Source organism: Oryctolagus cuniculus, chromosome 12 (assembly GCF_051225735.1).
Source record: "Oryctolagus cuniculus isolate XC-2025 breed Fujian yellow rabbit chromosome 12, ASM5122573v1, whole genome shotgun sequence".
NCBI lineage: Eukaryota > Metazoa > Chordata > Mammalia > Lagomorpha > Leporidae > Oryctolagus > Oryctolagus cuniculus.
The window spans coordinates 85,571,519-85,598,721 of NC_142878.1; the positions used below are offsets into that span (position 1 = coordinate 85,571,519).

Consider the following 27,203-nt stretch of genomic DNA (forward strand, 5'->3'; position numbering starts at 1 on the left):
TGCATTCTTTGTCCTTTGGTGTCGGGCTTGTGTTTTTAAGTTGACATTTCTCAGTTAGCCCACTGAGTCAAGTAGAGATGAATGGACTCTGGTTTCCTGTGGCTTCTTCCTCCCTTCTGCACATCCTGGTTGTTGCCCAGGAAGGCGGGGCCAGTGGGCTGTGTTAGTTATTCCTCCCTGTGGAATGAACCAGCCAATAGCTGGGAGCTTTCCAGATTTCCTTCTATCTGTGTCGAAGCTCTGGTGTTCTCTCTGGAATGATCGTGACCTAGGATTGCCCTGTAAAATACGGTTGAACTGCAGTCTTATAAACAGTGACTGATGTTTTACTGTGCGTGTCCCAAATGCTGTATCGGATGTGCTCTGACTGACTGACTATCTAAGGTTTATTTGAAATCCAAATTTAGCTGGGTGTCTTGAGGCTTTACTTGCTCAATCTGGGTGATCCCATGGTAAGCACAAAAATGAGGTAGTTTGTCAGTAAAAGGCAGGCCCTGGGCTTGGCCAGAGGATTTTGGCAGTTACTAAAAAGTGCCTGGGATGCCCTCATCCCTTGACAGAGTGCCTGCCTTGAGTCCTGACTTTGCCTCTGATTCCAGCTTCTTATAAATACGCAACCTGGGTGGAAGCTGATGGCTGAAGTAGCTGGGTCTCTGTCTCTGTGGGAGACCTGGATTGAGCTGCCTAGCCCCAAACTGGCTATTTTGGGCATTTGGGGAGTGAACCAACAGATGGAAGAGCTGTCTTTCTACCTTTCAAATACAATTGAAAATCAATAAAAATTTAAAAGTAAAAATAAAAGATCGCCAAAAATGAGTAAATTGGATGGCACAGAGAAGGGGGTGATTTGGCATTGTAAGCTTAATTTTTGGTAGAATGTTAAGAGCTTGGCTCTTACAAGTGTTATTGGTTAGTACCTGATGGTGAGGCTGTGTATGTGGCAGGTGTTGAAAATGTGAGTCTTGGGAAAGGTCCTTTATTCCCGTGTGGATGCTGAGGTATCTGGCTGCCAGTGGGGACCCAGCGAGGCAGGCTGGGAGCAGTTCCCAGAGCTGTCGTGGGTCTGCTCCCGGCTGTGGCTTATGTTGGTGACTGACTGAGCCAGCTGTGGGGAGGCGATTTAGATGTAGTGAGAATAATTGAAACTTGACTCTGAGTTTCCCTCTTATCCCTTCCTGTTCAACCGTCCACTGTCCTCGGATTTATTTTTTCAGTGGTGCTTTGAGTCAGCCTCCCGTGTGAGAATCCAGCAAAGATGGAGCGGATGCCCAGTGCCTGTGCCCAGTGAGTCAGACTGGCCTTGGATTGCTCTGGGCTCTGCCATTGCTGTGACTCTTTGGCATGTACCCTCCCCCACCCCCCCCCGCCTTGGATCTCGGTTCCCGCGGCTCGTGTACTTTTTGCTCAGTGTTTTGGAGGACAGAAAATGATAGTTCTTAGGATATGCAGACGGTGTGAGCCCTCCTGTGGCTGCCAGTGGGGAGGTGGAGAACTCCGTATCTGGTGCTGTTTGCCCAGGGCCAGCCCCACCCCCGGATGCCCCTCGCTGCAGCCTGAGGGAGAGTGTGGGTAGGCTCCCTGCGTCTGGAGCCTCCGTCGCTCAGAAGGAGACGGGTGCACGTGGTGCTCCCTTCAGCGCAGAGGCAGACACACTTTATTCTGGGGTTTTGAAGTCCTAGCAATTTGTGGCTCGTTTTGGCCGTTCTCTTCCTCTGAGGGAGCTGTGCAATACTTAGTGACTCAACTCTATCCTCCGGATGTTCCCTTTCCACTGGTGTCAGTTTACAGAGCAGCGTGGAAAAGGCAGGAAGGGAGGCCCCGGGGCCCTTGGGACTCCCAGAGTGAGCTTCAGCTATTTGTCCCCCATACCAGGGAGGTCAGGTTCACTGTGCAGGCGTCTTGTGCACAGAGCTGGGAAGAAGGCTACTTTGGGGCCTGTTTCTGGCAGGGCTGCTGGTGCTCTGGCCAGGGGTCTGGCTACTCAGTTTGTGACCCTGGAAGGCTTGTTTCCTTCCTCAGCCCTTCAGAGGAGGTGTGACTGGGGTAGCTTAGGAAGCACAGAGCTCCTTGGGATAAATGTCTTCGAGATGGCTTCCAGAACATTCTGCCCAAGGCTCTGCCTGCCTCTGACCCTGGGAGGAGGTGGTGCAGAGAAAGACAAGACTGACACTGGCATTGCCACTTCTCTGCCCCCAAGTTGCTCTGTGCAGATCCAGCTTCCCTTCTGTTCCCCCTGGGGGCTGACAGAATCAAATACGCTGGGCAAGAACTTGACATTGGGGTGGCGGTGAGGGCAGTTAGCTCTGTTACTGAGGAGAAGGAATTTGAGCAAAGGAGAGGGAAAAAGTAAAGTAACTGTCTTCAAAGAAAACCATGTTATGGCCGGCATTATGGCATAGTGGGTAAAGCCACTGCCTGCAGTGTTGGCATCCCGTATGGGCACTGGTTCGAGTCCTGGCTGCTCCACTTGCGATCCAGCTCTCTGCTATGGCCTGAGAAAGCAGTAGAAGATCGCCCAAGTGCTTGGGCCCTTGCACCGGTGTGGGAGACCTGGAAGAAGCTCCTGGCTTTGGATCAGCCCAGCTCTGGCTGTTGCAACCATTTTGGGAGTGAATCAGCAGATGGAAGACCTTTCTCTGTCTCTGTCTCTCTCTGTAACTCTGCCTTTCAAATAAATAAATCTTAAAAAAAAAAAACCAACAAAACATGTTATTCAATTTACTGCTCTTTTTGTGAATGTGCCCTGGGCAAAGGATTATGGCACCTACTGAAGGAAATACAGACCTTGCTGTGGCCGGAGTTTGTGATTAGATGGGAAGACACAAACAGAGCTCTGTGCAGATCAGGAAAGGGGTGTCCAGCAGGGAGGGGTTCACGAAGGTGCAGCTTCAGCTGAGCCTGCAGGTCGGTCCGGAAGATGTCGAGAGTGGATGGGAGACACAGTTAGTGGGCACAAGGGTGGGAAGGCACAGTGGGGAGAAAGTCGGAGCGCAGAGGTTGCAGAAAGTCTGGGCCTGCAGCGTCTGTGGGCAGTGGTGCGATTGTCCTTTCTCGCCACTGGCCTGGTGTCTGCTGTGAGGTGTCTGTTGGCAAACTGTTAGAGTAACCTGTGCTTCTGGTTGCTGCCGCTCCACTTGGGCAGTGACCGCTGCACCATGGAGCACTGCTCGGAAAGGCCTCAGCCGCCCCTCTGCAGCTAGCTCACAGCCGCTCCCAGGAGCTGCCTCCATGGCTGCCCTTCAAGGTTCAAGTTTATCATCCTCTTAGCACCTGCTGCCTTGTACCTCTGGCCGTCTCCCCGGTGCTCCTCTGAGGTCCCTCTTGTCTCCATCTTCCAGGGTTCTGTTCTCAAGCCCTTCTCCCCTCTCCTCCCCTCCACCTGTTCACTGTGCTGGGCCTAACCTCTCCGCAGGTGTTGGAAGGCTGCCTGGCTCCTTGATCTAGGCAAGCGCAGCTGACTTAGTCCCTAGCAGTCAGGGTTGTGTGGTTGTGATCCCTAGAAGTTGGTGCCATAAACATCTCTTCAGAACCTATTGACTGCACGTCACAGTGGGGACAGCTGACAACCTTGGGTCCTCCAAGGAGCACCTGCTGCTTCTCAGCCTTTTGTTTTAGGGCTTCAGTCCTCGGAAGCTCAGAGTCAGATGCAACTAAGAAGACATAAACCTCTTTTATCTTCTTCTGTGGTCTCAAACTTGTGTCCCTTAGCGTCATTTTTTAAAGATTTATTTATTTATTTGAAAGAGCGATCTTCTACCTGTTGGCCCACTCCACAGAGGGCTGCAACTGCCAGAGCTGGGCTGATTCAAAGTCAGCCATTTCTTCCAGGTCTCCCACATGGGTGCAGGGGCCCAAGCACTTGGACCATCTTCTACTGCTTTCCCGGGCCATAAGCAGGGAACTCAATCAGAAGTGGGGCAGCTGAGACACAAACCGGCACCTATATGGGATGCTGGTGTTGTAGGCGGTAGCTTTCTCTGTTACAGTACAACCCTGGCGCTCCCTGCCCCCCCTCCACCCCTTTTTAAAGGTTTATTTATTTGTAAGTCAGAGTTAATGAGACCTTGGAGTCATTCTTGCCAGCCATTGGGTGGAAGACGGGACACGGCTTGTGGATGTTGGACCAGGGGACAGCTGCACATGGAGGGCAGTGTACTCTGCTGTACGAGGTCCTGCCCATGGTTTCAAAGCGTGGCTGGGCCCGAGGGATGCATGTGTGATCTAGATCAGCATGTTGTGCAGGAGACTTTGAATTTGACACCCCTGTCACATAGCCAGTGCCTGGAAACCCTGAAACCATTCCTGGTATTCATACTTCACATCGGGTAGGCTGAGGCGGTATTTATAGCACTCCCAAGATGAGTTACTGCCAATGGGGGTAGTGACACGTACCAGGGCCCTGTTGGAGACAAAGAGCTGAGTAGACTCTCTTGAGCTAATTTTAGATCCCCCATGTCAGGGATGGGAACACGGGCTTATCATATAGGCAGTGGCTTCCAGAGGCGACAGACACAAAGGTTTGGTGGCTGACTAGGTTCCCTGCGGCTTACCATCACAAGTATCCTACTGCCCAGCTCTGCCCCCTCCTACTGCCCTCTAGCAGGAATGAGACTATGAGGGCTCCTTGACACCCTGGCCTCAGAGCACCAAGCTGGAGGGTGGGAACCTGAGGTAGGAGGGGCTGTGGCAGCAACATAGTGTGGACTGCAAGGCTGGAACGACAGAAATGACCTTGCTCCCAGTTCTGGAGACTGGACGCCTGAGTTTGCCAGTGCTGGCGTGGTTGGCTTCTGGTGAGGGCTCTCTTCCTGGCTTATGGACAGTGGCCTCCTCCTGTGTCCTCATGCAGCAGAGGAAGGCAGAAGGGGGTAGGTGTGAGCAGGAGTTCCGAGCACCAATCCTGCCATGAGGACCTTCTCTTAACCTGATTGCCTGGCAGAGAGCTCATGTCTCAGTGCCATCACACTGGGCTCAGAGCTTCCATGTGGATTCTAGGGGGATACACAGTTCAGCTGCAGCAGGGTTTCTTAAATGATGGTGGCCTGTTGGTCAGTTGTCACTCACCAGCAGGTGTGGGCCTTGGCTTCCCTTTCTTGGGATTTGGAAATTCTCATAGGAGTTCACAATGGAGCCTTTACTGGCCGACAGCTCCCAGAGCAGCTCCTCTGTGGTTGCACTGGCATCTCAGTGGTTGGAGCCAGGGTTCGCATGGTCGCATGGCCATGGTGAATCCTGACAAAGCTTGGTCTTGTGCTGGGACCTAGTTCCATCTTCTTCCCGTGCTGAAGTGGGGAATGACCCCTCTCCCCCTCGCTGATCCCTTGAAGTGGGCCTTAGAAAAAGCAAGTCTGGAATTTCTGTAACTTGGCGACTTGCTTCCTTGTGTGCTTGTAATTTCTTGTTCCAAGCTGGGCATGTTGATGGTCATCACAGAGATTGGTTGGTCGGTCATGGCTATTCCTATTCCTATTCCATCCCTGGAAGACTTCTCCAGTGTTGAGGAGGGAGAAGGGTTCTGTATGAAGCTACTTGAAGGCCATGAGTGTGGTTGATGAAAAGTCAGTTACTCTACCTTCATACTATTCCTCAAGCCTTGACTCCTATTTAATTTAAAATAGAGGAAGGAAGACCTTTCTCTCTGTCTCTCTCTCTCTCACTGTCCACTCTGCCTGTCAAAAAAAAAAAGAGGAAGATTAACTAGAGTTTGCGGTAGGGATGTGTGTATGAGCCTATGAATGTACATGCATAGGTATGCTGGGTAAGTCAAGGCTGAAGTTGAGTTTTCAGGTTGACATTAAGGCAGTTATTTGGGCCTGTTGATGCCAAAGAACATGCGAACCTGTTGTTGCCTTGATTGCCTCTTTATAGTTGTCCTGGGGACCAGTCGGGCCTCTTGTGATTCTGTTCTGGGAATGTCCTTTAGGTCGTGGTTGGCCTGGGGCTATTGAACTGTCTCAGGTCTTAAGCTTTGGACTGAGCTGATAGGCCATTAACTTTTTTTTTTTAAAGATTTATTTATTTATTTGAAAGTCAGAGTTATACAGAGAGAAAAGGAGAGGCAGAGAGAGAGGTCTTTCATCTGCTGGTTCACTCAATTGGCTGCGATGGCCAGAGCTGCACCGATCTGAAGCCAGGAGCTTCCTCCTGGTCTTCCCACGTGGATGCAGGGGCCCAAGAACATGGGCCATCTTCCACTGCTTTCCCAGGCCGTAGAAGAGAGCGGGATTGGAAGTGGAGCAGCCGGGACTCGAACTGGCGCCCACATGGGATGTTGGCACTGCAGGTGGAGGCTTTACCCTATATGTCACAGAGCTGGCACTGAGGCCATTATTGTTGATTGTTTTTACTTTCCTGCCTGAAAGAAGGGTTTCTCATTGAGCATCAATTTTCATGAAACAATTTGGAAAGAGGAAATTATTGAAAAGAAGTATCAGGTGACTGTTGAGGGTTGTTTTTTCCATCTGGTGTGACCCAGGGTGTTGGGTCACTGGGCCACGTGCAGAGTTGGGCTCAGATGCCTGTGCAGGTGTTGCAACAGCATCCAGCAGGAACAGCATTCCTACCACCTGTTTCTGTTTAAGGCCACTAGGATTTATTAGGATCCAGGTTTGCCTTTCTGGGGCTGATGGGGGAAGAAGGATTGTAGCAGCCAGACAGGTATCCTGTGGGTTTCAGATTCAGTCATTTTTGCGTTGAAACTTACCTGGACAGCTACCTGAATGGTCCTGCATGAAGGAGCAGGTGCTGCCTCCTACTCAGCGAGAGGACACTCCATGTCAGATGCCAATCCTGTCAGACTGTAGCTACCCTTTGTAAGGAGGAAGGAATCTCATGGTGACTGTGGATATGTTTTCTTTGTAATGAAACTTTGTTGAAACAGAATATGCAGAAGTACAGAAATTGCCATGGTACAACTTGATAGATTTTCACACAAAAAAATGAGCTTCCCTTGGTAACCTACATCCAGGTGAAGAAAAAGAACTTGGCTAGACCCTCAGAGGGCCCTTAAAGACTACAGCCAGGGACTGCACGCTCTCCCCAGAGTCACAGCCCTGACTTCGTCATGCCTGGTTTTGAACCTGGTGTAAGTGGATTCGCCAAGCATGTCCTCTCGTTAGTGGCTGCTGTTGTTGAGCATGACGTGTGTAAGATGCATGTGCGTTGTTGTCCTGGGAGTTGCAGAGCTGTCATTGTAGTGTGGCACTGATTGATGGTGTTCTTACTTTCTGTCCTTTTGTCTGAGCATTTGGGTGGTTTCTAGATTGTGACTCTGATGGATAAAGCTGATAAGAATAATCTCATGTATGCCTTTTGATGGGAGTGGGTTGATGCCTTGCTGTAGTATTTCAGGTATATCTATCTGTCCTAGCACAGGCGCCCATTGATTAAATACACAAATGCTTCTTTATCGGCAGGGGTTTCATTCTGAAATCAGAGGTAGTGCTACTGCATATGCTTTTTTTTTTTTCCATAAATGATAGAGTTTAATTTGTAAATTAAATTCTCAGTATGAGATTTATAGTAAATAATATAACAATATACTATAATAAAAATTATGCACACATAGTCTCTGACTCCTGAATTTGGACAGATACTATTAATATTTTTGGACCATGGTTAACCAGGGATAACAAACCATGGAGAGTGAAAGTGTGCATGAGAGGGTTTTATTGTTATAACCGAAAATCTGCTGTGGGTCACGCTCTGCTCCAGGCCCTGTGGAGGCAGCAGGAGCAAGACCTTCCGGGCCAAGGCAAGGGAGAGGCCAGAGAGATACATGGTGGGGGGCAGCTGTTTTGGGTGGGTCTCTGAAGAGCTGACCTTGAAGCAAAGACCTGGATAAAAGCCAGTAATACTCCATGCAGGTGGTATGTGGGGTAGTGGGGGTGGGTGAGGTGGGGGAGCATGCGCAGAACTCTGTTAGAGAGCTGCTGGCTCAAGGGTGGCCTGCTCAGCACAGAGTAATCCAAGTATTGGCTGGACCCTGTCCAAGCTAATGAAGTTAGGACCCGGGATGCTTAACTTACTCTATAGGAGTCAGGAAGGAGGTCTGTGTCTGGTTAGGTTGCTTGGTTGGTTGGTTTGATAAACTAAATGATGGGAGAAAGAGCCCTACAGTGAACTGTTTGAAGCCCCAGGAGAAGACAGGCAATGTGCATAGCTCTCTGTTCTCTGTTCTCCCCCGCTGCCTGGGGTCTGCTGAAAGGCCCAGGGGCTGTCCACTAGGGGAGGGCAGCTGGGCATGTTATTAGGGCTGTCTGTTTTGGAAACCAGCTCTACTCATTGGGTTCCTGGTTTTTAACCAGTGACTCATCTTCCCCAGGTGTCTAGGTCCTGGATTCCCAAACTGGGAGTTTGCCAGGCCTGGCTGTCAGAGCAGCATCATGTGTCAGGATTTCAGGGAGGCGTGTTCAGCCAGAGGGGACGCCTTGTTTTTGGGAGAAGGGTGGGGCAGTACTCTTGCAGCTCTGGGTGTGGCTCTTGCTGTCCAGTCCAGGCTTCTCTGGCAGGACTTTAGATTTAATGCAGCCTTACATGGCCTGTGCTGGGAATGGAAGCCACATAGAGACTGCATGCAGGGTGGACAGTGTCCTCCATTACTTCTCTTCCTCTGGCATTGCCTTGTGTCTCCTTTTGCATTAAAATGCCCTTCTTGGGAAATTGTCTCGCTCTGGTAAAAATTTAGCTTGACTGCAGAGTGGCTACCCGCACAAGGTGATGGATGGGGAAGGAGGCGCGAAGACCCCTGCAGGCTGCCACGATTTCCCTCTCTTCTGGGCAGGTCGAGGCTCCTGCCTTACTGGGTGCACTGATTGTCCTTCCGACCCAAGGACCCTCTTGCCTGTCCCCCAGCCCTGGGTCTCTGCAGCCCTTTCTTAAACTTCTGCTGATGTTTTTCTAAGTGTTGCTTTCCACTCTGCAGTATTATTGGTGGGTAAAGGAGATAAAAGGCTTCTCTGTACGTAATAAACTTGACAGTATCCCTCTTGGGGAGCAAGGCCACAGCCACCCACCGACTTTCCCTCTTGCACGCCTGGTGGCTGAGGACTGGTGAGATGCGCTCTGGGCTTCCTCTCTGCATCTCTGCCTCCCTCCCTCCTCCTTCAAAATTCAAATCACTGTTCTGGTTTTTGCTGAGAAGTCTTGTGAATGTACAGGTCCCGGAGGACCAACTGTCTCCTTCCTGGTGGGGTAGCCTTGGGTAGTTTGCCGCCATCAGCCACTGCCTCAGTCAGACTCCAGCTCCTCATGGTGGAATAAACACATGCCTTCCAGATTTTCTCTGCTCACTCATTTCCTCTTTAGTTCTCACACCAATCTTGATTTCCTAATACAGCTTATGCATGGGAAATGACCAACAAGGAAACCTCAGAAAGTCTGTGGAACGTGGGGATGGAAGGGTCAGCTGTGTGCAAAGAAATGCTACAGTCTGTGCCTACCAGGGCTTTTTAGAAAGTTCACACAATAATGCGTGTTATGAAAAAACACTCACATGGATCTAACACTTTTTTGTATTCTGGCACCCAAAACTGCCCGATCTTTTAATTCCATTTCTCCACAAACTTTCTGAAGTCCCTTTATAGATAGTGCAGTTTGATGCCAGGGGAGCTTCGTGAGCAAGAGGGGACAAAGGTAACTTTTGTCTTTGTGGTGTTCATGTGATTTGCTGGTGTTGTGAGAGCTGCCTGGTCACCTGTCTCGGAAGGTGCACTTAGCTGGGAGCGCTCTTTGATCTGCTAGCAGACCCCGACCCAGAGACTTTTGCTGGAATAATTAGACATTCGGTGTTATGGAGAATTGCTTTTATTCTTGTTAATGTTAGCAGTCTTCTTGGAAGGGCTGATGAAATGCTCATTTTAAATGCAAATGCTCTGCACAGTTAGGAAAATGCAATGGTTCTGGCTTGCAGCACTCACTCTGCATTTTTGCCATTCCTTCTGGTGGCTGAGGGGAGGGCTCCCCACTAAATCCCTCTGCATCTTTATTATGATTTCAGATTTGTGCTTGTTGAGCCCCAGGATGTTAACTCTCTGTTGCCAAGGGACAGCGTGTGAGTGGGGGCCTGTGTAACTGCTCTAAGAGTTTTCCCTGGTTCCCCTCCTCCTCCCTCCATAGCCTGTGGATCTCCTCTCTGCTCTGCGCTATGGGGGATGGATGTGCCGGGAAACGGGGTGAGTGGAGTTTTGTGTGTGTTGAGCAAATGCAGTGTGCTCAACTCTGTGTGCTATTGATTTTGAGCTCTGGACAGCTTCTTGGATTTTCTTTCTTGTTTCTTCTGGGAGCCTTGTCTCATTCTCTCCTTAGCCTCGCAGCTTCCTCCGGGGTAGTCAGCAGGAGAACCTTGGCCATGTAAATGATGGAGATGGAATTCCTGTGCAGCGTGGCTGGGAAGTGTTCACTCTCCCAGAATCTCCCAAGAGGGAGTGCGAGGGTGAACTTGTGGAAGCTGTTGAGATCATGGGCCGCTCTGCTGTCCCCTGAAGTGGGTGATTCTGGTAACACAACTCACGTCTTCCCTGGTTCTGGACACCATGGTGTTATGGGGCGTGGGGAGGGGAAATCACTCTCTTTTAAGCTGCTCTCCTCCACAGAATTGTGTATAGGAGGGTACTTAAGTTGGTGGAAAAACAGAACTAAGATTGCTTCCAGTACAAAATGAATTTGAGATTTGTGCATTCAAGGGTCTTCAGGAGACTCACAGAAAATGCCTGTTGTGAAAAAATTATGTATATGTTTGAAAAAGGTGCATTTTGGTCCCAAAAAATACCATTTAATTCCAGGTTCCACATAGTTTTTGAAGTTCCCTCATATAGCTAGAGCCAGGAAAGTTTTGGGAAATGGCAAAACCAAAACGGTGGCTCAATCCTGAGTCTGTCTGTCTGATGGGCTGGGGTAGTGGGCTAATTTCAGGCTTGCTAAGCATTATAGAAATGCAAAATCCACATATGTATGTTGAATGTGGTTACAGCCATGCTATTTTCTTTTACTTTCATTGTAAAGCTGTTCTTCTTGTTGTTTTTCTTCTTCTTCCCTGCTTGTGCGTTTTTGGAAAGCAGAACATAGCATTGGGAATGAAGCTTCTCTGTCAGCCATGTTGTGCTGGGATTGACTGTTGTCCCCTGAGAAGGCTTGATGTCGGCTTGCTTCATTTAATGCATAGAATCCTAGGGTTTGAGTGTCAGAAGGAGATCTGAGGTTCTTGGGGGCTGTTTCAGGGGCTGGTGTTGTGGAGAAACAAGCTACTTTGAGCTTTGCTCCTTTTATTGTCTGTTTGTTTTTACTTCTTTATTTTAAAGAAAGATTTATTTATTCATTTTGAGAGGCAGAGTTATAGACAGAAAAAGGGAGAGACAGAGAGGTCTTCTATCTGCTGGTTCACTCCCCAAATGGCCACGATGGCCAGAACTGGGCCGATCTGAAGCCAAGAGCTTCTTCTGGGTCTTCCACCACATGGGTACAGGGTCCCTAAGCACTTGAGCCATCTTCTGCTGCCTTCCCAGGCCATTAGCAGTGAGCTGGATCATAAGAGGAGCAGCCAGGACTTGAACTGGCATCCATATGTGATGTGGGGGCCGCAGGCAGAGGCTTAATCCACTATGCCACAGCACTGGCCCTGCTTTGTTCCTCTTTATGACAGAAGAGTGATGGGGCTTTGAGAAAGCTGCTGGGATTCCCATCCTCCCTGTCCGCAGCAGGACAGTTAAAGTGGGAGATGCTGGCTGTAGGCCTTGGAGAAGCACTGTTCTGGACAGCTTTGAGAATGAAGAGCTGGACCTAGTCAAGGGATTGCACCCCCACCCCCATGCAGGCCAGCCTCTGTGTTTAATAACAGTGAAGCCATGGTCAAGAAGGTCCAAGGGCTCCTCCAAACCAAACAGGCTGTTGGGGGGAGAATCAAGACACATGATTTTGCCTGAGGCCTGTTCCTGCTTCCTGCATGTTAGGTATAAGGGTTTCATACCCTGGGCACCATCAACATTTTGGGCTGGATAATTCTTTATTGTGGGAGCTGTCATGTACACTGTAGGATGTTTAAGTATTTAATTTCTTCTACTTGAAAGCCAGAGAGAGGGAGAGACAGTGAGAGACAGAGAGACATAGAGAGAAAGAGAGAAAGAGAGAGAGGAGGGGAGAGACAGAGAGAAAGAGCTTCTATCCTCAAATACCCACAACAGCAAGTGCTGGGTGCAGGTCAAACCCAGGGGGCTGGAACTCCATCTGGGTCCCCCCCATAGGTGGCAGGTACCCAGGCACTTGAGCCATCATCTTGAGCCTTCCAGGTGTGTTAGCTGGAATCTGGATTGGAAACAGAAGAACCAGGACTCAAACCTCTACCCCATAGGGGCTGCAGGTGTCCCAAGTTGTGGCTTCACCTCTTATGCCACACAGTACCTGCACCTGTAGGATGTTCAGCAACTTCCCTATCCTCTACCCTGCACCCTGCTTCAGTTGTGATGCAAAAATGTCTCCAGGTAATGCCAAGTATTCCTTTGGGGTCAACATGGCTCCTGTTGAAAACTCCTGCTTTAGATGTAGATGGTACCTCTTGGAGTCCTAAACCCAGCTTCTTTTCGTTGGCATGGCCTCCTTGCCTCTCTCGCTTTGGAATGTGCAATATGCAGCTAAGATCTTTAGTGCTTATTACTGTTCTTAGAGTGATTACCAGGAGCTGAGAGGCCGTTTTAAGGGAGTGGTCAGCACAGTTCTGAACATTATGCTGATATTGCTGTCACTGGAGTAGACTTGATGTTGGCTCTTGTAGTTTTTATCTTCAGATGAAAACTCATGATACTGGCTCATGATACTGGCTCAGTTAACTCATCTCTACCAGGCAGCTTGGACTTCTGGGTTTTGCACATGGGAGTGAATGGGGACGGTATCCATGGTGGATGGGAGAGAAGTCACAATGGTCCAAGTCAGTGAGGAATCAGGTCCCTGTTTTGTGAACCTTGGGTCAAATCTGGGGGAGGGGGCTGCTGACCAACTTAAACCTGACTCGGGAAGAGCAGATGTGTGGGCAGACTTTAAAAATGACCATGGCCTTGAGGTGAGTGGTTGTGAATTATACTGGATGCCAATGAGCCAAGAGCTTCAGACCAGAAGGCAGAGGCTTGAGTTCTGGACCAGTGCCTGTCTCCAACTCTCTTGCTGTGGTCACTGAACATATTTGGGTAGTAGGCTCCTTGTCTGGAGGAGGAAGAACAGAGACATAATTGCTGCTTGCCAGATAGAGGTGTAATGCTGAGCAGTGAGCCTGCATTTGCAAGACCACAAGATAAACCTAAGGTGTCTTACTGGAGTCTTCATTTTACTCAGGGAACTGGGAAGAGGAAGAGTTACTTTCATGTGAAAGTGTACGTGCCCATATTCATGTAAAGTTTGCATGACACTTTTTTTTTTTTTTTTTTGACAGGCAGAGTGGACAGTGAGAGAGAGAGACAGAGAGAAAGGTCTTCCTTTTGCCATTGGTTCACCCTCCAATGGCCGCTGCGGCCAGCGTGTTGCGGCTGGTGCGCTACGGCTAGCGCACTGCGCTGATCCGAAGGCAGGAGCCAGGTGCTTCTCCTGGTCTCCCATGTGGGTGCAGGGCCCAAGCACATGGGCCATCCTCCACTGCACTCCCTGGCCACAGCAGAGAGCTGGCTTGGAAGAGGGGCAACCGGAACAGAATCCAGTGCCCCGACCGGAACTAGAACCTGGTGTGCCGGTGCTGCAAGGCGGAGGATTAGCCTATTGAGCCACGGCGCTGGCCTGCATGGCACTTTTAAGCTAGGACATGTAACTTCATAAATGAAGGCAACCTCATCCCTGCTGCAAACATGTGTGGCCCATTATTCCCTTTGGCCTTCTGTAGAATTCTGGCTGGAAGATTTGATAATCCCTGGGCTGGGGGATCTCCAGGTACCTTTTGTGTCTGGAATTTCTGATTGGAACAGAAAAGACACTGAATCTTTGGTGTGCAGTGTTGGATAAGTTTGCCCACCCATCATCAGAGAGGCCCGAGGAAGAATGGACAATAGAGCTTGTCTAGACTTCAGGAATCCATGCCCCTGAGTTTTCCATCCCATCTTTTGTTGTAAATTGGAAAGCTGTTGGCTTCCTTTCTGGAGTGTGAGCCCTTGACCCAAACAGAGAACAGAATGGGCCTAGTTTTGTTGTTGGATGCTGAAGGCTTCCGCATGGTTACCTAGGAGCTGATTTGATCTAGGAAGCATGCCAATGGGGTATTGTGATGATTGAACTTATTTTTTTTTTAAGATTTGTTTGTTTATTTGAGAGGCAGAGATACATACACAGAGAGAGAGAGAGAGAGAGAGAGAGGAGAGACAGAAGGATCTTCATCCTCTGGTTTACTCCCCAAATGGCTATAATGGCTGAGACTGGGTCAGGCTGAAACCAGGAGCCAGGAGTTTCATCCAGGTCTCCCACATGGGTGCAGGGGCCCAAGCACTTGGGCCATCTTCTGCTGCTTTCCCAGGTACGTGAGCAGGGAGCTGGACTGCAAGTGGAGCAGTCAGGAGTCAAACTGGCACCCATTTGGTATGCTGGCATTGTAGATGGAGACTTAACTTTCTATGCCATAGTGTCTGCCCTTGAACTTGCTTTGAAATACCTCTAACAGAGTGATGATAGGGTTTCATATATGGGGTAAAGGTGAGGGTTACAGCTCCTGATATCCATCACAGCTGGGACTGACTTAGCTGGGGAAAGTTGGGATGTTTAGTCATACCATGAAGTTGGTTTTGGTTTGAAATTTTTGAATGTTACCAAGAAATTGTCTTTTGATGTTGACATTCATGATGACTGTTTAGAAATGAATGTTTGGAGGCTTCAGACAGGAAACTCATCCTTGCGCCATTGTCTTGAGAGGACTAAAGCCAGGATCTGGCAGAGAAGCAAAAGAGCACCTCTGAGTACAGAACTGTCCAGAAAACAGCGGCTGTAGCCATTTGTCGACAATTATGCTGTGTGAGACGACTCCATTGTATGACGTAATGAAGATAATTTACAGGGCTTTCATGCAAGCAGGAGTAGGTGGTAGTGGGTTTTTTTTTTTCTTTGTCTGTCCTTGGCGTGTAATTGAAACAGAGCTTGGCCCAAATGAGAAACATTTGTGCGTTGTGGAAAAAAGATTCCAGAGGCTTCTTGACTGGGGTCAGATATTGCTTCCTTATTTTATTTGGAGCATGGAAGCAGACTTCCCATCTGAGAGACTGGTAAATGCATTTTCTGACCTAAGCACTATCTAAATTTTCGACCAGGCAGTAAGCCCAATGAGTCAGAAGAAACAGCGTGTGTGTTGGTCCTGTCTCAAAGAAATCTATAGCTTTTGAGTAGATTGGAAAATGCAGTTGCTTTCACAGAGTTGCTTACCCAGAGGCTATTCTTCATAAAGAAAAGTATTCCCCCTGTGTTCTGAAATCCAGATTTCTGGGGTTGGTCCCAGAGGAACCCTGGAGCTGGCAGAGAAAGTCTAGTTGTTCCACCTCCGGGAAATGGAACCTGATGGAATGAACCCACGCAGTTGAGTCCGTTGTGTAAGTGCCGTGTGCAAACACAACCTAACCCCTTGTTCACACTGCTTGTGTATTTGGTGAGGTTCCGTAGCTGGCTCTCTGAAAGCCACCCACAAACACTTTGAACACTATGACCACGAAGTTCATAGGCATTTGAATCTTGTTTGCTTAAGTTTACCTTGGATGCTGTATAGGGTACAAAGGTAAAGGTATCCTTGCCTGCTGGGAACTCCATGTGGTGCAGGTAAAAGGCACACAGTGTGAGATTGTTCACAGTAGGTCAGATTGGGAGGCTGGGGGATGGAATCTGGGTTTTGGGGGGAAATCAATTTCCATCTGGGGCATGGGGTTGGAGAGGCCTTTCCTGGGAGGAATGGCCTGCCCCAAGGGAGTGAGGAAGAAGCAGGTGGTGGTTGGTGAGGAGAGTCCCAGACCCCAGAGGCCCTGTGGTTGGTGCTGATTGGTGGGGTGCGTATGTGATTGTGGGAAAGATAGGAACAAGAGCTGAGTCAGGGGAATGGGATGAGCTTCTAAGCATGAGGGCTGTCATCTCCCAAGGGAGGAAACTTGAACTTCATCCTGAGTGCTGTGGAGATTGTCAGGCACCGGAGGGAAGGAGAGAGGAGGCGGAAGAGGCAGGCCTGCAGGCAGGGCAAGAAAGCAGCGCCTGCCCGTCTGTCTGTTCCTTATCTTTCCACTGCTGTCCAACCAACTGATGGGGGTGCTGGGGACTGTTGACTTTTTTCCTGTGTCTTTATTACAGTGCAGAGTGTTTAACTCTGTGGAGTCACTGAATCCTGCTGGACTCTGGGGAGAAGGTCCGCTCACACCCTTTCCACTCCCTCCCCAGCAGTGATGACTCATCCCAGTTCCCTGCCAAGTCCTCTATTAAAAAACCGCCTTCCCCCTCTTTGCAACCTTTCTGTCCTTATCACCAATCTCCTGGGTGCCAGGCACCCTTGAAGGTACTCGAAGGGGAGGTGGGACAGTTTTTTTTACAAAATATTTATTTATTTGAAAGATATGAAAGTTAGAGTTAGAGAGAGGGAAAGACAAGCAGAGAGATCTTATATCTGCTGGTTCACTCCCCAAATGGCTGCAACAGCTAGGGCTTTGCCAGCTGAAGCTAGGACCTTCATCCAGGTCTCCCATGCTGATACAGGGGCCCAAGTACTTGGGCCATCTTCCACTGCTTTTCCCAGGCCATTAGCAGGGAGCTGGATTCGAAGTGGAGCAGCCAGGACTCGAACCGGCACCCATATGGGATCCCGGTATCGCAGGCGGCAGCTTTACCCACTGTGCCGGGGAGGGGAATTCTTGTTTGACCCTTCAGGAACTTCTGGTTGGGAGAGGCAGAGGATAGAAGCTTCTAGCACAGGGTGAGGGATGCAGTGGCAGCCCCTCTGCAAGAGGAGTTGGAGGAGAGCTGTATAGCAGGTGCCGGAGGTGGCCATCATCTGCAGGAGATGTGGGGGCATGCAGGAGCATCTTCATGTGGGACCTGAGGCTGCTTTCCAACAGTATGGCCTGTGAACATGGGAAAGATGTGGGCTTTTCCACCCACCCCTACCTCCACACCTATTTGAAACATAAGAGAGGATCTTTTACTTGGTTGTGCAAATTATTCTGGGGACCCTTCATCCATATGGGTCTAGTGTTGCCTCTAGAATAAATTAATAACATCTTTGGTTGCTTTTTGTGATTTTAAAAAATTATAGAGAGGCTCTAGGAGTGTTTTTATCTTGGTACATCCTCTCTGCAAGGATACCAGGATTCCAGGTACTATGGTGTGTGGGAAGGTGTCTGTAGAACTTGTTGGCCTTCAAAGATACCTCATTCTTGGTCTCCCAGTACTTAGCGCATTGCCTGACACATAGGCTTGTAATAAAGGGAATGGGCAACATACCCCTGCATTCCACTCCCCTGTAGGGCCGTATGCCCTTTCCATCACCCCATTGTCCAGGACACTGTTATGGCTACTGGTTGACTGTATTGGTGGCAGAGCTGTCAGGAGGCTTGGAGTGTGTGTTTTTCCTCCCCTGTTCCATGAAGCACATGAGGGGCCTGCTAGAATGAGTCAGTAGAAACGTAGGCTTAGTATAGTCTAGTGCCCTGGAGATGCTTGGTAGTATTATCGGAAGGTCCACTTTCAGTCCTGGCCCAGGCCGTTAATGGAGAGGAACTCCTTGTTGGATGTAGTGACTAATGCCTGGGGACTTGCCAGTGTCTCACTCCTCACTGTGAGTGCCAGCCCCCTCTTTGGCTGGGGAGCTCAGGGCTGGATTTGGGTTAAACATCAAAGAACTGCCTCTGGAATCTGCTTTGGCCTGGCCATCCTCCTGCATGGGTCCCCTAGGGTGGAAATGGGGACCGTGTGTGTGAGTGAGCTCTCAAGTTTGAGAAGGACCCCACTGTGGGCAGGCTCCCTGGTGAAGGGGCATGAGATGGTGGTGGTCTCGTGTTAGCTGAAACTCAAAAACTCGTTGTCTTTCTGGAATTGGCAGGCATTTACTCTTCCCGAGCTCGAACCTGGGCTTTCCCTGACAAGCTATTGTGAGTCCCTGAGGGAGAAAGCAGGACGTGCAGTGGGTATCTGTGATCGAACATGAGGTTGTGTGTGAGCCATGCGCCTCTTGGGGTCATAGCAGAATCTGGTGGGATGTTTTCCTTTTGATAAAGGTGACATCCTAAAGAGTGGGCTCTCTGTTCTGAATTTGGCTTTTGCTTCTTTAAACTGCAGACTTGTAGAGAGACAACTCCAAGTAGGAATTAAGGGACTGAAATATTCCCTTCAGTAGGGTATGCTTCTACCCTTGATTCCTGCACTGGGTACAGGTATAGGCCATGCAAAACTGGCTTACCATGTTGTTGGGTGCTCTGCGGTCAGTCCTGGGCTGTTGTAACTTCTGTGGTTTGAATGTATCCCCCAAAGTTCACATGTTGCAACCTTAATACGCCAGGCTTCCGTGTTGAGACATGGGGCCTAAGAAGCAGTGTTTAAGTCATGAGGACACAGCCCCTGTGTGGATTAATGTCATTGTTGGGAGAGTAGGTTGGTTAGTGCCAGAAGGGGCTCTGTTACAAATGCAAGTCAGACTCTGTCTTGTTCTCTTGCTCTCTGCTTCTCTTTGCCCTTGCACCTTCCGTCAAAGGACAGTGCAGCAAGCACACCCTCACCAGATACCCATCTCCCAACCTTGTACTTCACAGCCTCCACAACCGGAAGAAAGAAACCTATGCTTGGTGAATTACCCAGTCTTAGGTAGTTTGTTATAGGAGAACAGGACTGTGACTAAAAAATCAAAATGATGGTTTTGTCTCCTAGTAAGATTACAAGAGGTTTTTTTCTTTTTTAATGACTTTGCACAAATTATTAGGAAAGGAGCATGCTTTCCTTATTTGATCAAGATGATATTGGTTAGTATGGGGAGGGTTAGGAATTGAGACACACTGGTGGAGTCACAGGGTGACTTCACCATTTGTTGACTGAGCTGCACTCTCAAGAGGAGGCTGATGGTGAGAGCCCCTTGAAGGAAGTCAGGCCTTTGCATTCAGCAAGAAGGTGGCCCAAGGTTCTTCCCACCTCTGTGGAAGTGTCTGAATCCTAGCTCCCTTTACAGCTGTTCAGAATGACTCAGTGAGGTTGTTCCTGCTATTGGAATGTGCCACACGAAATAGCCCTGCAGAGTGAGTCAGAAGAAAGACCACTGGGTGAGCAGAAACCAAACACTGGTTTTCCCCAGCCAGACAGGCAGCCTCGGAAAGGTCGGGCTGGCATTAGCCCAGGGCACAGGAGTGTCCAGGGCGTGGGCCTGTAAAAACGAGGATGTATTTATAGAGGGTGTGCTGCGGCCAGGGTTCCAACTGACAAGTACCAGTGTGTCTTACACTGAGCCTGGGAGTACCTCCTTCAGGTCCCTGACACTGACACTAATCTGCCTTTTTCAGAAGAAGGCTTTATTGTGATATGCTTAGCGGCTCACAGATGAAATGTGTAGGTATCAGGGTCTATGAACACCCGGGGAGCCTACAGCCAGATTACAGAGACCTTACATGTCCTCCCCAGCCCCTCAGAGGTGACAAGAATCTGAGCTTTGTGTTTTAACTGACTTTGCTTTTCTTAATGTCCCTACCCGATGTGTGCATTCCAGAGCAACATGTGCTTTTGTTTATCATGAAAAATTGAGTACTAAGCCCAAATGTGGCTGTGTTAGGGGAGGCCCCTTTGGAGACCGTGGAGCGAGGGATCCTGAAGCAGAGACTTGAGCAGCTGTGTGCCTTGGAGCAGGAAGGCGTGTTAGGCTATCATGTGTGCTGCAAGAGGCTAATGTCCTCGCTGGGCCCTGCTCATGGGTGACCCTTTGGAGGTGGGGCTGTCATTCACAGCTCCTTTTACAAAGGGGTCCTGGGAAATCATGGAGAATTAAAGTAGGTAGGTGTTTGGCATAGCCATTGAGGCACACCCCTCACCTGTCAGAGTGCCTGGGTTTGAGTCCTGCTTCCATTCTTGGTTCTTGCATTCCTGCTAATGCACACCCTGGAAGCGGGAGGTGATGGTTCAAGGACTTGAGTCCTTGCCACTCTTGTAAAAGACCCAGATTGAGTTTCTGACTCCTGGTTTCAGCCTGAGTTAGCCTTGGCTCTTGTGGGCATTTAGGGGAGCAGAGCAGCAGATGAGTGATCGCTGTGTGTGTGTGTCCACCTTTCTCTGCCTTTCTATTTAAACAATAGAAAAGAGGGCTCCTTATAATGTGTTAACGTAGCATGAGTCTTTAATCTCCACTAAAGGGGGAATTTCAGGGAGCTGGTGACCCCCTCGACCCTGAGTGCACAACTGTTGCTCTGTACTCATTTAGGGTGAAAGGGTCTGTGACCCCCTTTGTCCCCTTTCCCGCTTGACAAGAGTGAGGGGTAATGTGGACGTTATGGTAGAGGAGTTTGTTTTTAAAAGACCCTGGGGATGTTGATGATTTCTTGAAATGAGTTTGATTTGTCTGTGTGAGTCTTGATGGGTTTCCTACTCATGAGAGCGCCTGACTGTTGAAAGGGCCGTGAGCAGTAAGTGAGATCTACACTTGTCCGTGTAGCATCCTTGACCGTGCTGCTGGTGGCCTCTAGCCTTGTGTTTTCTCTGAAGGCTTCGTCTTCCTTCCTTGACCCAGAGAAACTAGACTGCTAAAATAGAGGGGGAAAGCAACTGGAATGGTTGCTGTAGTTTCAAAACAAATGACCTCACTGCCTAAATCCTGCTTTGTGTAAAAGAAACCCTAACTTTTGCCTTATAAATAATGCCGGACCTTTGGGAACACAGATCCAAATACCCATTTAGTGAGGGTGGGGGCAGGCTGAGAAGCAGAATCAGCCATTGCTACATCGACTCAGTAGTTACTGCCTGCAAGATAATGGTCACTTAACTGTGTAATGACTGGCATTCACTTCCTCAGGGTAGGCACACCATTATACTTTGCATGGGCTCACCTACTGCGAAGTATTTTCAGTGGGGTTCCAAAAGGGTGAGGGTGTTTGAGAGTTTTGTGAGGTGAAGGACCCCTGAGTTCTATCCCCCTGCACACTCCTCCTTGAACAGATGAGGGAATTCAGGAAGGACCTGCAAGGTCAGGTGAGATCTGACAGAGGCTGCGTTGATTGATTTGTTGGGGGGTAGCTAGGACTAGAACCCAGGAGGTGGAGTAGGCAACTACTTAGATGCTTATGTTAAAATAAACAGGTAAAGATTAATTAAAAAAGGAAACATAACCAGATGCCTCATTTCCTAGAAAATTGTATTTTGATCATGCATTTCATACTCACCAAAGTGAAACTCTGACATGAGACTTAGCCCTTGAACCTTTGAGATGTACTCATTGCTGTAGTCAGCTGGGGTTCTGGTCGCTCAGCACTGCACGCCTCATCTATGGAAAAGGTGCTTTCTGTCTAATATTGCATTTTTTTCTTTCCATTTTTTAAAGATTTATTTATTTATCTGAGAGAGTTACACAGAGAGAAGGAGAGGCAGAGAGAGAGAGGTCTTCCATCCACTGGTTCACTCCCCAACTGGCTGCAACGGCCAGAGCTCTGATGATCTGAAGCCAGGAGTCAGGAGCTACTTCTGGGTCTCCCATGCTGGTACAGAGGCCCAAGGACGTGGACCATCCTCCACTGCTTTCTCAGGCCGTAGCAGAGAGCTGGATCGGAAGTGGGGCAGCCGGTTCGAGTCCCAGCGCCCACATGGGATGCCGACACTGCAGGCAGTGGCCCCAACTGCTACACTGCAGTGCTGGCCCCTGAATTGTTCTTGGCTTCTCAGAAACTCAGGTTTTTTTTTTTTTTTTAAGATCTTCAGTATTCCCTCCAAAGTTTTTAGATTTCCTTCTTTTGCTCCAGCACAAACTTTTTGAAGAAAACCAGGAGTGTGAGTGGTACAAGTCTGTTGGGATTAGAGAGAGAGAGAGTTGGGGGAAGTGCTGAGATTTAGAACGGCAGCCCCTCCTGTCTCCTCTTCCATTAAGAGCCAGACCCAATAAGAATAACATTTGCTTAGAAGCTGAGTTTTACTAGAAAGCTAGTTTACGGATAGAGTTGGAACTTTGTAGATGTGACTCTGCCATTCCACTCTCAGTGTTGCCATACTTGCTGCTTTCTGCATTTGGCCTTTCCTCGTCTGAAAGAACAGAAGCTTGGACCTGAAGATTTCCAGGGTCCCCTTGTGGCCCCATCGCTGGACACTGCAGTTGGGGTCTTAGAGAGGCTGCTCTGGAGCCACGGGACAGGACGGAGCCTTTCCCAGTATGGGGGACAGAGGGGTTGCTGGCCATGTTGGTGCACAGTGTCGTTTTCTTTTTGGGGCCTATCTAAAATTATCACCCCGTCCGTGCCGTTCACTGCCAGGAGAATGTTGCTTACCTGCTAACACGACCGCCTGCACTGACGTGTGTCATTTTTGTCTTCTCTGCCAGTGCACTGCTGCAGGGTGACATCTGGACTGGGCTCCCGGCCTCTCGCACGCTCGGCTGCCCACAAGTGCCCGGATCAACTTGCTGAAAACCGTGAGTGATCTCTGTGATTCTACTTGGCAAGCGGTTCTCGGTTGTGGAATCTCAGCGCTGGGGAGGTTGTGGTCAGTGGGTATGGGGTCCAGCCAGTTCTGGCTGATGGACTGCTTCCTTCCATAACTTGCCCATCTCACAGCTGGCCCCGGGAGCCTTAGAGATGGCTCCAGACTTGGCCTTTCCGTGTCCCACAGTGGTCATAATGGACATGGGTGGGGCTTTCTCACTCTGTCTCCTTATAGCTTCTGTGATCCACTACGAGGGCCAAACCCGTGAGTCTTGGCTGCCCTGTTCGTGGCCTTGTCCATGCTCCTCTTGGATGCTACTCCAGCTGTACTGGCCTTTCTGCACGGGGCTGTGGGATAGATGCTTTCATCATGGGGACACAAGCATGTTCCATTTTCTGCAGCCCACATCCTCTTCCCTGGCACCTACCTCCTGTCACGTGTGGTCCTGATCCACCCCTTATCCCCAGGCCTTACCTGATGACTTTAAATGTCTCCCCCATTCCCAGACATCCATTCATCTCTCTGTGTGTCTCTTGGATCCTTGCTCTCATCTCTCTTGGGTTAGTAGAAGGGTCATTCATCCATTCCACAGGTATTTATTAAACATTTGCTGTGTGCCAGTGCCTATAGATTGTGCTGTCATTGGACTTCCAGTCCCTGAAGAAAAAATGAGACCTGCCTTAGGGTTGCCAAACTGGCAACTGTCCCCCCTCCAGGATCACAACTCTCCCTGGGTAGTTTGCTTTGTTCTAAACACCAAGGCCATGTGGCCCAGATATCTTGTTAATAAGAACACAGGTTCCTGACCCAGTAGCTGTCTGGGGACCTTGTGTTCTACACAGCTAACAAGCCCTGGTGATGCTCCTACTGCAGGTTTAGAGAACCCTTGGTTCATGGTGATGCCTATAAGCCTTGTCTTTGGTTGTGACTCTCTAAGCTGCCTTGGGGGGGGTTAGGGGGTAGGGGCTTTGTGAAACAACCAGAGACTCAGTGGGATTTCAGCTGGCCTTTCAACCCCATGAGGCTGAGTGGTCTGATCTACAAATCCAACAGTGTCGTCACAGGCGGTGGCTTGATATGCTGTGCCACAGTGCTGGCTCCCCATCAATGTCTTAAACGCTGTGCCAAATGCCTCCCCTGCTCATGGTGTTTTGGTATTTATTTATTTTTTTAGACAGTGAGAGAGAGAGACAGAGAGAAAGGTCTTCCTTCTGTTGGTTCACCCCCTAAGTGGCTGCTACGGCTGGCATGCTGCGGCCGGCGCACTGCGCCAATCTGAAGCCAGGAGCCAGGTGCTTCCTCCTGGTCTCCCATGTGGGTGTAGGGCCCAAGCACCTGGGCCACCTCCACTATACTCCTGGGCCACTGCAGAGAGCTGGACTGGAAGAGGAGCAACTGGGACAGAATCCAGCGCCCTGACTGGGACTAGAACCCGGTGTGCCGGCGCCGCAGGCGGAGGATTAGCCTAGTGAGCCGCGGCGCTGGCCAGTGTTTTGTTATTAAGAACAGCTGTATCGGGCAGGCTCCCTTGGTACTTGCTGTTGGGTGTTGAGAAGAGAGACCACGATGGAGCGAGGGTCTGAGGGGAACAGCAGGAGGGGCTCAGGGCACTGCTGTGAGGCGCTCAGTCTTGAGTCAGGCAGTGGCTTGGCCCCAGGCTATGCTGTGAGTGGCAGAGTATTGCTGCAGGCTCAGCGTGGTCAGGCCACAGCCCAGATCTTTCAAAGATCCACTTTCCCCAGCAGCTAAATTGATTCTCCACTTGAGTGATCAACAATTCTAACGGCTGTTGACAGAGCACTTGCAGAGTCCTAGGCTATGCGTGGTGCACTGTGGCTGAACCCTCCCGGCAGCCCAGGAGGCAGGTGCCGCCACTGTTGTATGGGGACAGGCTGAGGCCCAGGGGTGAAGGAACTGGCCCCCAGTCCCACAGTGGGGGATTTTTTTGGCCTTTACTTCTTGGATCCTGTCTAGAAATTGGATTTTACTGCTGGTGGCAAGACTGGGTAGCTGATTATTTACAGCACAGGTTATTTGTTTTCTTCCTCTTACCCTCTTAGGCGGGCTGCTGTAGCCAAGTGTGCCCTCCTGCCCTGACAGTTTTGCCATGACAGATGGGAAACAGGCTTAATGCCCTCTCTGCTACTAAGTCCATGCCTGTACCTGCCTTCTGGTATGTTGGGATACCTCTAGTGATGGCCTAGAATTCAATCCTAAAAGCAGCTGCTTCTTGCTCCTTCAGACTTAGAAGGTTAGGCTGACTTTTCCATTCAGCTTCAGTGCTCCTGAGCGGCAAATCCCGGCTCTGGTGTGATGACTTTATGCCCGTGTGCACTTCTCCGGGCTCAGTTGCTCATATGGACACCTGTTAGCAGCAGCCCCAGTTTGTGAGTCTGTCCACTCCACAGTGAACAGGGAGAAGATTACACCATAGGCTTGTTTTATACAAAAGCTCTTAGACTTCTGAGTACTTACCCTGGGCGGTTATCCTTCGAGGACTGCTCAAGTGTCCCTTCCACTTGTGTCTTGTGTCTGAGCTTTTCTTTTGTTGTCTGAAGCCAAGTTCTCTGTTTCTAGACAGTGAGGCCCCTGAGGGCTGGGATGACACTGCTTCCATCTTGGGATCCACAGTCCGACCCTGGAGCATTTATGAAATGAATGCATCACAATAATTTCTTTCTCCCATTTGCTTACCGAAAGGCAGCCTCTCTGAAGGGCCGTGAATGAACAGGCCCTGCAAACCTGAGTAGTAATGATGGTCAAGTTGGTCTCCTGTAATTACAAGCCTACAAATGAAAACCCGATGGTGGGGACTGGCATATGGCACAGTGGGTGAAGACACTGCTTGCAATGCCAGCATCTCAGATCACGGTGCCGATTTCAGTCCCACCTGCTCCTCTTCCCCTCCAGCTTCCTGCTAATGTACCTGGGAAGGCAACAAATGAAGGCCCCCATGCTTGTGGGAGACCTGGATGAAGTTATTGGCACTTAGCTTAGGGCTGGTCTAGCCTTGACTGTTGAAGCCATCTGGGGAGTGAACCAGAGGATGAAAGATTTGTCTCTGTCTCTCACTCTCTCTGCCTTTCAAAAAAATTAAAAGAAAATAGGTGGTGTGTGTTTCTTTGTCTTTCATGGACTTCAGAAGTGAACACCTTTCTGGGGTCTCTAATTATCTGAGGTGATGGCAAAGAATGGATAGAAGATGTTAGATGAGTAAACAAATGTACATTTTTGTATAACCCAGAGTCGATTGGTTTGTTTCTTTAAAATGTCTTATTAACAGAGTTAAAAAAGGAACTTACAACCTGTTGAAATTTTTAAAAAATAAGAAAAGGAAGGGAAAATATTTTTACAACTGGAAGGCAGCTTCCCCATCATGTTAATCATCACCCTGATGATCCCTGTCAGTTTTTCCAACCTTTGGGTCCCAAGTTAGGGTTCTGGGACCTGCTTCAGAGTTGCAGACTGAGGCTGCCCCCCCCCCCCCATTATGCTAGGATGCACTAGTTTGTTCCTTCCTTCCTTCCTTCCTTCCTTCCTTCCTTCCTTCCTTCCTTCCTTCCTTCCTTTTTAAGAAAAAAAAATATAATAAATATTCAGCTTCCCAGAGACAGACACAAAGCTCTTTGCCCCTGCAGATGCAATGCTAAATAGCATCCTGGTACTTCTTGAATTGCAGCCTTGACAGCACGATGCTCAGTGAGTTTCCCTCATTCAGAAGCTCCCAGTCTCACAGCCAGCATCACTCACAGAGCGGTCAGCCTGGGAGGCACAGAGGAGGATTTTGCTCCTGGTCTCTGGCTGAGAACCCATCTGCACTCCCATTCTGTAGCCTGGGATGTTCAGGTCCATTTTATTCTGTTTCCTTGTCTGAAATGATGGGTCTGTTATGATGTCCAGTCACAGTTGTCTACCCCATTTGAGAGATGTTTCTTCTTTAAAAAACAAAACTAAAAACGCATTTCCTGATGAAAGGAGTGCCTTGCAGAGAGAGATGTGCCTGGGTTAAGAACAATGAACAAAATGTTACCCACATTTGCTTTTCTGCTAAAAGGAAAAATACTTTTAAGGTGGTACCTACGTGTAAAGCTTTCGGGACCCTTTGCAAGAAAGTTGCTTTTATTTTGCTTTTCATTTATTTGTAAGACTGGCAAGCAGGCAGAATGATTGTCCATCTGTTGGTTTACCCCTGAATGCCCACAATATATGGGGCTGGGTCAGACCAAAGCCTGGAGCTTGGAACTCCGTCCCAGACTCCCATGTGAGTGTCAGAGTCCCAGGGTATATTAACAAAAAATTGGAGTCAGATGTGGAACCGGGACTTGAACCCAGGTACTCTGATTCAGGATGTGGGGGTCTCAAGCTATGTCTTACCCACTGCATCAAATGCCAGCTCCGGTATAAATCTATCCCACATTTAAAGACTGCATATTTTTAAAATAAAGGATAAGTTATGTAGCCATTTATTCCCCTGTTTGTGGGCGTTTTTCCCCACTCTGCCACCCACCATTCATGAGCAATGCAACAAGCATTTATGTAATACTTTCTGTAGCCCATTGTGGGCAGTTCTATGGAATTTCAAGGCCAGAGGATTTTCCCTTTCGGGAACAGGCGTTGTGCACAGTGGG

General features: G+C 49.3%; 1 protein-coding gene across 42 annotated transcripts in view; it reads left to right on the forward strand.

Moving 5' to 3' along the window:
* TLN2 (talin 2) overlaps positions 1-27,203 on the forward strand; it is a 479,276-nt gene that overhangs the window by 65,751 nt on the left and 386,322 nt on the right. For all 42 annotated transcript variants that reach the window (XM_070054308.2, XM_089310520.1, XM_070054305.2 and 39 more), the window contains one exon: positions 22,475-22,564. The gene's annotated coding sequence lies outside the window, so the exon portion shown is untranslated. The remainder of the gene's footprint in view (positions 1-22,474; positions 22,565-27,203) is intronic.